The sequence below is a fragment of the Bombina bombina genome, chromosome 7 (assembly GCF_027579735.1).
Source record: "Bombina bombina isolate aBomBom1 chromosome 7, aBomBom1.pri, whole genome shotgun sequence".
NCBI classification, from domain to species: Eukaryota; Metazoa; Chordata; class Amphibia; order Anura; family Bombinatoridae; genus Bombina; species Bombina bombina.
Window position 1 is genome coordinate 297,424,021 of NC_069505.1, and position 8,660 is coordinate 297,432,680.

Here is an 8,660-nt window from a genome sequence, read left to right on the forward strand (position 1 = left end):
CAGACATCCTGGCAATGATACTGTCGGTTATCCTGGGTCACCAGGCTAATGTCGTGCAGAATGCCAACTTTCTCATCTGGCCACTCTGGATAATTGACCGGATCCGCTGCATACACACAGTGGGCAGCGGCCTGATAGGTCCTAGTTGGAGGGACTCCCCACTGGTCCGGTGCGGGGTTCCTCAGCTGCTGGGCTGGGGGGTTCCTTGGCTTTGTTGGGCAGAATTATTGAATGGTGCCGAGTTGACCACACCTGTAGCAGCCCACTTGGTTGCTGGTCCCGGCTGGGGAAACAGGAGGGGGAGGTGCTGTTTGGGTTTGAGTCAGGGTTGGAACGGAGTGGGTTGCTGGCCGGAGGTCAGGGCCGCCTGGCATCGGGATTCCACATACTGATCTGCCAGGGCGGTGGCTTGGTCAGCTGTTCTGGCCCCCTTGTCTTTCACCCAGTCTCTTGTCTTTGCCGGAGTGCGGTTGTAGAACTGCTCCAGGAGGATGAGCTGGACAGCTTCGTCTAGGGTGGTGATGTGGCACTCAGTAACCCATGAGTCCAAGGACCAAGCTAAGTGGTGGGCAAACTCCGTATAAGGCTGCCCCTCTTGCCTTTGTAGCTCCATGAATTTTAGCCGGTAAGCCTCCGTCGTGAGTCCATACCGGGCAAGGATGCGCTTCTTCACCCGGTCATAGTTGTTTTGATCTCCAGAGGGGACAGTGTGGAAAGCCTCCAGGGCCCTACCAGACAGTTTACCAATCAGGATAGTAACCCTATCGGCATCGGTGACCCCCTGCAACCAGCACTGGGTCTCGAACAGTTGAAGGTAGCGATCGATATCCTCGCTCTCATCATCTTGAAAGACTCGGAAAGCCCTGTGAGGTAGTTTCCTGGGCCAGGAAGGGGGGTCCAGGGGATCCGGCACGACCCCCCCCCCCATAGACTTCTGAAGCTCCAGCATGTGTACCTTGGTGACTTCAGTCACTACCCGAGTAATGATCTCCACTGGGGAAATAGGTCCATAGAGAGCCAGTCGCCACTGGATCTGCCGCTGGAGGTCAGACACTGTAGTCTCCGGAGTGGAGGCTGTACTGGGCCGTCCCCCACTTTAGTGGGGTTGCTAGTCCGATCATCCTCCATCAATTATGCTATGATGGTCGCCTTTGACTTGTTGCCAGCCATCTTTTCTCTAGCCTTCAGCAAGGTTTTCAATTCCTCTTTCCAGAGCGTACTATATTGCTCCATCCGGCAAAGTCTTCAGGTGGTGGTTTGGACGTTCCAGGTAGAAGGAAGCATTCCACCGCTGCCACCACTGTGACGGATTCCTTGCTACCCCAACTGGGTAGCTCCGCCAAAGGATCCTTCCGATACCTGGAACAGGCTGCTATGTAGCAGAGATCAAGTGATTTCAGCAATTCCCACCCAAATAACTAGACAGACTAGCATTCAGGTGAAAATAAGAACTGACTTTTATTAGGGAAAACACACAACATTTATACAGAAACTGATCTTGATAACAAGCCTTATCTGACCTTCATATCTCTCGCCATTCCCGCCCCTCCAGACAGGCTGGCATCTGCCATAAAAGTCACAGAGACCCAGGATACAGGGGTGGTGGTTTCCAATGTGTCATTTGAAAGCTCTCTGTCCCCAGATGTCACAGTCCAAAAAGCGGCATTATTCGTTACTGGGGACCAGAGTTACAGCCTGGTAAAAATTGGGAAGGTAGGTGTGTCCAAAACCCTAAGTTCCCAAAGCAGCTCCCCTCTGGCAATTCCACCAACTCTTGACCTTCCTAAGGGCTTCCAATCCCCAAAAGAGCGGAGCTCTGGGACAAAGGGCCGCTGGACCGGGGATCCCAGCTGATGCGGCAGACCGTCAGTTCCAGGAGTTCGGCCAGCCAGAGGGACATAAGTCGGTCAGAGGCCAGCTTCTTCCAAGATCCAGTTTACAGACAAAACAAGGTAAACCAAAGCTTGGGGAGATCGCGGTTGCTCTGAGGAGCCCAAAACCGCTGAGAAACAAGAGGGGGTAGGTGGTAGGGGTTAAACCCCTGCAGCCCGGTATCCGTGAAAATGCCCCTTTAAATTTGAAAACTGTAGTTTGCCCACTGCCACTTCTGGAGTTCATTCGGTGTAATTAGAACCCTGACCCTTCTACATGCTTCACTGTAATTGCTTGATACGTGCAGGAGTTCGTTTGTATCTGTCACTAATTGGCCATAGCAAAAGAGATAATAAAAAAACATTCAAGAGGCTTTTTAAAGGGTGTGTCTTTGGACTGCAGAATAATGAAAAATCTGCTAAAAAAATAAAGTTTGAAATACGCGTAAAACATGTATTTTCTATGCAGATCGTTCACAATGCATTGATTAATAACTGTATATAAAATAAGTGACTAATAGTTCTCAGGTCACTTGTACACACCAGGCTGTTATGGTAGTGAAGAGGTTAAGGCATTAGGCTGGGGGGGGGGATGGGTAGCAGCTTCTTGTGCCTCTAAAGAATCCATCTCTTCACAGCTGTGGGAGCAAAAACTTCTGCAGTGTCATCCTTAAATAGAAAAGAATGCAGGAGTGCTGAAATGTGCTGGCTGTTGACGTGGCCAGGCAATTTCTTTGTGCTCTTATTCAGACATTTTGTATTAACAGAATCTGTTGCCTACAATAAAAAATAACCAGGGTGCAGATTTAGTATTTTGCATGACACAGACTTATATGAGCATTGGCAATGTATATCCACAGCATGGGTTTTATTATTATTATCTATATCATATCTATAACTATGAACTCCATTATCAGACATTCTAGTATGAAACTGGTCAGTGCATAAGGCAGCAGAGAGACACTGTAATAGCTAAAGAAATAACACTGCAGGTTATAAAAATAAAATCCCTACATCTAGTAAGTAAGATTTAAAATAGTAAACAGTAACCCTACAGTTACAGGCTTAAACACAAAAAAGGTGACTGTTCCTTTAAGTCTCCTCAGGTGTTAAGCATGAAAAGGTGACACCCCACCCCCTCTGCTATTTCCCCAATGACTTCATAGTCTTGTGACAGTTATTACATTTCATAACAGCCAACTGATCAGGAAGTTTAGAGACAGATTTCTTCTATAGAAAGAGCTCCCCCCGCTGTTTTCAAATATACACAGCACACTGGCTGCCCACACAGACATCTGATCTCAATTGTCAGGCAAATTCTGTTTCTCTGTGGCAAACATTCTATTGTCGTAGTGTAGCACTTTTCAAACGTATTAAATTAATACAAGACACTTTCAGACTGTAATATTGCAAGTCCTGGGACAGACATACTGATTTGCTGCTTAAAGTCCTTTACAATGGGGTGGAAATACTTTTGTAAAATATCTCCCTTGTTTACATAGAAATGGTCAGTTGTTGTTTTCTTGTCAGCTTTTTACAGCGATGCTGCATCACTTTCAAGTGTTTCAACATTTGAGTATCATATCCCTTTAAAGGGACACTCAATCAAAATTAAACATTTATTATTCAGATAGAGCACGCCATTTTAAACAACTTTCCAATTTACTTCTATTAACAAATTGTGCACAGTCTTTTTATATTTAAACATTTTGAGTCACCAGCTCCTACTGAGCATGTGCAAAAATAAGTGTGTATGCATTTGTGAATGGCTGATGGCTGTCACATGGTACGTGTATGCATTTGTGATTGGCTGATGGCTGTCACATTGTACAGGGGGAGTGGAAAAATAAATAACTTTTAAAATTGTCAGAAAAAAAATCCACTACTCATTTGAAGTTCAGACTAAGTGCTATTGCATTGTCTTGTTATCTTGCATTTGTTGATTATGCAAATCTACTGTGTTGACTGGTCCTTTAAGTACAATCATAAAAACATACAGGTATACCTCACTTTACAGCGCTTCGCTAATACAGTGCTTTGTGGAGCTGATATTCTTTGTGAGATTGCAACAAAAGTGACTGGCACCATTTTGTTATGCTTAGTTCACTCTGTTTACAGCATTACAATGCAATCTGTGTCTCAGTGCTATAGACTGGCAAATTTTACTACAGTAATTGTCACTATTTTACAAATACAGTATTTATTGAATACTAATTGAATACTGTGCTAGTGCTAAATGTAGCACTATTGCCCCCATAATATTTGTTAGTTCAAACATTTTAATTTTTTAAGTCTTTAAACACACAAGCAAGTGAAAAAAAGCTAAAACTGCCTTGTTTCAATTTAAGGTGGTTTTCACTTTACAGCTATAAACAAAAAAAGCGCGGCTCTGGTCCCTAAACCGCTGTATGAGCAGGGTATACCTGTATGTGTGTGTGTGTGTGTGTATGTATATGTATATATATATATATATATATATATATATATATATATATATACACATACATCTCACTGTAAAAGAAAGCACTCAAATAATAAATTATTTATTGACGTTTCGGGGTTCACACAGACCCCTTCTTCAGAATGAAAATACAGTGGCAAAACAAATCTATATATAGTGTATCACACAATAAATCACATACTCACTACAAACACCTGTGTCCATAGTAAAATATATATACAGTATTTATATACAACTAGGAATCATTTGGTCTTTTTTAGTGCATCTGGAGCTGCAGACAAATATTTTTTTACTTTTTAAGAGACGCACCCTAAAACATGGCCTATTTAATTATCTCAAAGCCTCCTTTGTGTAAAAAGAGAAACAAGTCACAATTTGAACGTTTTCAGGATGAAGCTAAGAGAACAAGTTATTTCATGATTAAATATTTCCTTTCATTTAAGCTTTCCTTTGATCTTTGACATTAACTCGTGTGCAAGGGTTTGTAATAGAAGTGACCATGAGAGGATGTGGAGTTTTGATTCCATGTGAATTCCTAAGCTCTGATTTATTAACAGAAAAACGTACCCGATTATTAACGTTGTCAATGCTTTAGTTAGGCCTTATGATATTTTTTATTTGATCAAAATGAGACGTGTGTGCAGTTAGCTGCCATATGTGGAAGAAGGCAACCATTCGAGTCATTTGTCTCTTTTCAGAGCTAGATTTCTTATTGTGAAAGCGCAACACACTAAGATTTGTGTAATTCCAGATCTTAGTGTGTTGTAGTTTCGTAAGTATAAATACGGCCCAGAAAAGAGCTGAAGGCTGCAAGTCTCCACCTTCTTCCGCTGTTGGCAGCTGCCAAATGCACGCATCTAGTCAACTGCAAATTGTTATAGCCCCACTACCTTTTACTTGCACGTACCACCCTAGACTGCAATATTTCTAGGGAGTAGGGTGATTTAAAGGGACATGATACCCAAATGTTGAAACACTTGAAAATGATGCAGCATAGCTGTAAAAAGCGGACAAGAAAATATCAGATGAACATCTCAGCTGAAATACCTCAAAATGTCCCAAGTATTCACACCCCATTGAAAAGGACTTCAAGCAGCCAAACAGTATGCCTGTCCTGGGACATGCAAAGGAGCGTGCCTCATGCACACTCATGTTATTTCCCTATTCAATTTAAGAAAGTTTACTATAAAATCTTATGAGATCACAGTAAAACAGTTCATGACAAACATGCAACTGGGCAGTAACTGAAAGATAACTTTTTACACAGGACTTACTCTGGTGAGCTGAATACATTATGAGGTAAAATATCTTCTTTGTACATAGAGATGCTCAGGTGATATTTTCCTGTCAGATTTTAACAGTTATGCTGCATCACTTTTCAAGTGATTTAGCACATAAGTATGTCCCTTTAACTCTTCTTAGTTTGCCTGTTGCTGCATTACAAATAAAGATAATATGTTATTGTATTTTTATCCTTACAAACAGGGCTCACCTAGTTTGGGAAATAGACATTTAAATGGACAGTTTATCCACATTTTTTTCTTCCCTTTACATTGTTCCAAATGATCCATTTTACCTGCTGGAGTATATTAAATTGTTTACAAGTAGCTTTTACCCTTATTTTGGCATTTGAAATAACTGATTTAGCCTGTGGTATCCCAACCTATACAGAAAGTTTCTATACTTTAAGGGACAGTCAAGTCCAAAATAAAGTTTCATGATTTAAATAGGACATGTCATTTTAAACAACTTTCCAATGTACTTTTACCACCAATTTTGCTTTGTTCTTTTGGTATTCTTAGTTGAAAGCTAAACCTAGGAGGTTCATATGCTAATTTCTTAGACCTTGAAGGCCGCCTCTAACCTGAAAGCATTTTGACAGTTTTTCACCACTGTTAGTTCATGTGTTTCATATAGATAATATTGAGCTCACGCACGTGAAGTTATCTAGGAGCGAGCAATGATTGCAAGTTGTCAAAAGAACTGAAATAAGGGGCAGTTTGCAGAGGCATAGATACAAGTTAATTACAGAGGTAAAACGTGTATTATAACTGTGTTGGCTATGCAAAACTGGGGAATGGGTAATAAAGGGATTATCTATCTTTATAAACAAAAATTCTGGTGTTAAATGTCCCTTTAAAGGGACACTGAACCCAAATTTTTTCTTTTGTGATTCGGATAGAGCATGCAATTTTAAGCAACTTTCTAATTTACTCCTATTATCAATTTGTCTTTGTTCTCTTGCTATCTTTATTTAAAAAATAAGTCATCTAAGCATTTTTTTTGGTTTAGTATTCTGGAAAGCACTGTTTAATTGGTGCATGAATTTATCCACCAATCAGCAAGAACAACCCAGGTTGTTCACCAAAAATGGGCTGACATTTAAACTTACATTCTTGCATTTTAAATAAAGTTAGCAAGAGAATGAAGAAAATTTGATAATAGGAGTAAATTAGAAAGTTGCTTAAAATTGCATGCTCTATCTGAATCACAAAAGAAAAAAAATTGGGTTCAGTGTTCATTTAAGTCTAGGCTACTGACAAGCCTATGTTAACACAGACAGCAGAAGAAATTACACTCCCAGTGGGTTGTAGAAAAGTTAAGTAATGAGTATTGGGATTTGATATAAGATAACGAAGCAAGTCTGTGTACACACAGTGACAACATAATGAGATCTGATATTACCTGCAAGCTCAACCCATTTTAATAGGTTGTGGTTTAAAAGCACAAAACCAGCTAATTTATCATATCGAGGAGCCTCTCTATATTATCAACCTGTCTCTCGTGAAACTTTTGTGAACAACGTTCTATGTACCGTAGATCTTCTGTATTTTGCCGTTTCCTTTTGTACTTTTTTTTTTTTAAATTAATAAAAAATAAAAACAAGCACAAAACCAGCTAATTCATATACACAAATAAACCAGAAAATGCAATTTCTCATACAATTTTATATTTGGCAGCTGGTATAACAAGTCATTAAAAATACATTAAGGGAAAAACGATTTTACAGTATACTGTCACTTTAACTACATATGAGTATTGCAGAGAACCTATAGACAATGAGATTACGACAAATTTGTAATTCACACAAGAAGAAATTGTCATTGCGATAGAAAATGTTATTAAACTTAAAAACCCAAACTAATGCAGCCATTAAAAAACAAACAAAATAATCAGTATTTAAAAAGCAACATTGATTCCACTATATTATACAAAATATTTAGTCACAGATCTCTCTTTAAAAAACACAATAGAGTCGATCACAAAATAAACATACTATAATGATTTTGGTCAGAAAACCCCCCCACCATTAAAGGGACATTTAACCCATAATTTTTCTTTCATGATTGAGATAGAGAATACAATTTTCAACAATATTCCAATTTACTTCTATTATCTAATTTACTTCATTCTTTTGATATATTTTATTGATGAAAAAGTAATGCACATGGGCGAACCAATCACACGAGGCATCTATGTGCAGCCATCAATCAGCAGCTACTGAGCCTATCTAGATATGCTTTTCAGCAAAGAATATCAAAAGAACAAAGTAAATTAGAAAGTTGTTTAAAATTGCATGCTCGTTTTAAATCGTGAAAGAAAAAAATTGGGTTTCATGTCCCTTTAAAGTCTATGGGATACTTTGAAGATAAAACGCGTTACGTTTTTCTAAAGTATTGTGATCGATTCTCAGTATCAATTATTTAATCATTCATAACTACTTGTGTGAAGTCTTTATAAACAGTTTATTTAGCTTTTATTTTCAAATAGGTATACATGCATATGCTAACAGTGGTTTTAATTGGAATGGGCTGATTTGAGCTACATTAAATTTATAAAATATATAAAAAAAAAAAAGTGTAGACAGTTTTATTTAAAAGTCAGATTCAATCAAATACATATCATTTTAAAATTATTATAAAACTTTAGTGGTGAGCTTAGTACATATGCAAGATTTAAACTAAGTTATTAAAACTTGCTCCTTGTAAAAATCATTTTTTTTTTACCATTACACAAAACTTTGAACTACAAATGATGTAAAAGGAGCTTATTTTAAGTCACATAAAATAATCGAAGTGCCATTTTCTTTTTGCACAAAGTGATCTGATGTCACTTCACAGCTTAGACAATAAACAACTCCATTCCTTCTCATACTGAGAAACTGTTTACAAGATAATTTTTCTCCCAACCAATCAGAACATATACCCCTGTATGGTGGGTTGGATTGCTGCCAAGTGTGTGTGTGCATATCCCAATGGCAATGGGACTGGAAATGGTTTGGATTTCGGAATAGCTTGGATTTCGGAATATTTGCATCTGTAAAACAT

At 38.8% G+C, this 8,660-nt stretch overlaps 1 long non-coding RNA gene across 1 annotated transcript; it reads right to left on the minus strand.

Moving 5' to 3' along the window:
• Window positions 1-1,433: 1,433 nt before the first annotated feature.
• LOC128635872 (uncharacterized) lies at window positions 1,434-6,092 on the minus strand. Its single transcript, XR_008398605.1, has 2 exons — window positions 5,607-6,092; window positions 1,434-2,648 (listed from the first exon to the last, which is right to left on the minus strand). It is a non-coding gene; the product is annotated as an uncharacterized LOC128635872 (long non-coding RNA).
• Between the last annotated feature and the right edge of the window lie 2,568 nt (window positions 6,093-8,660).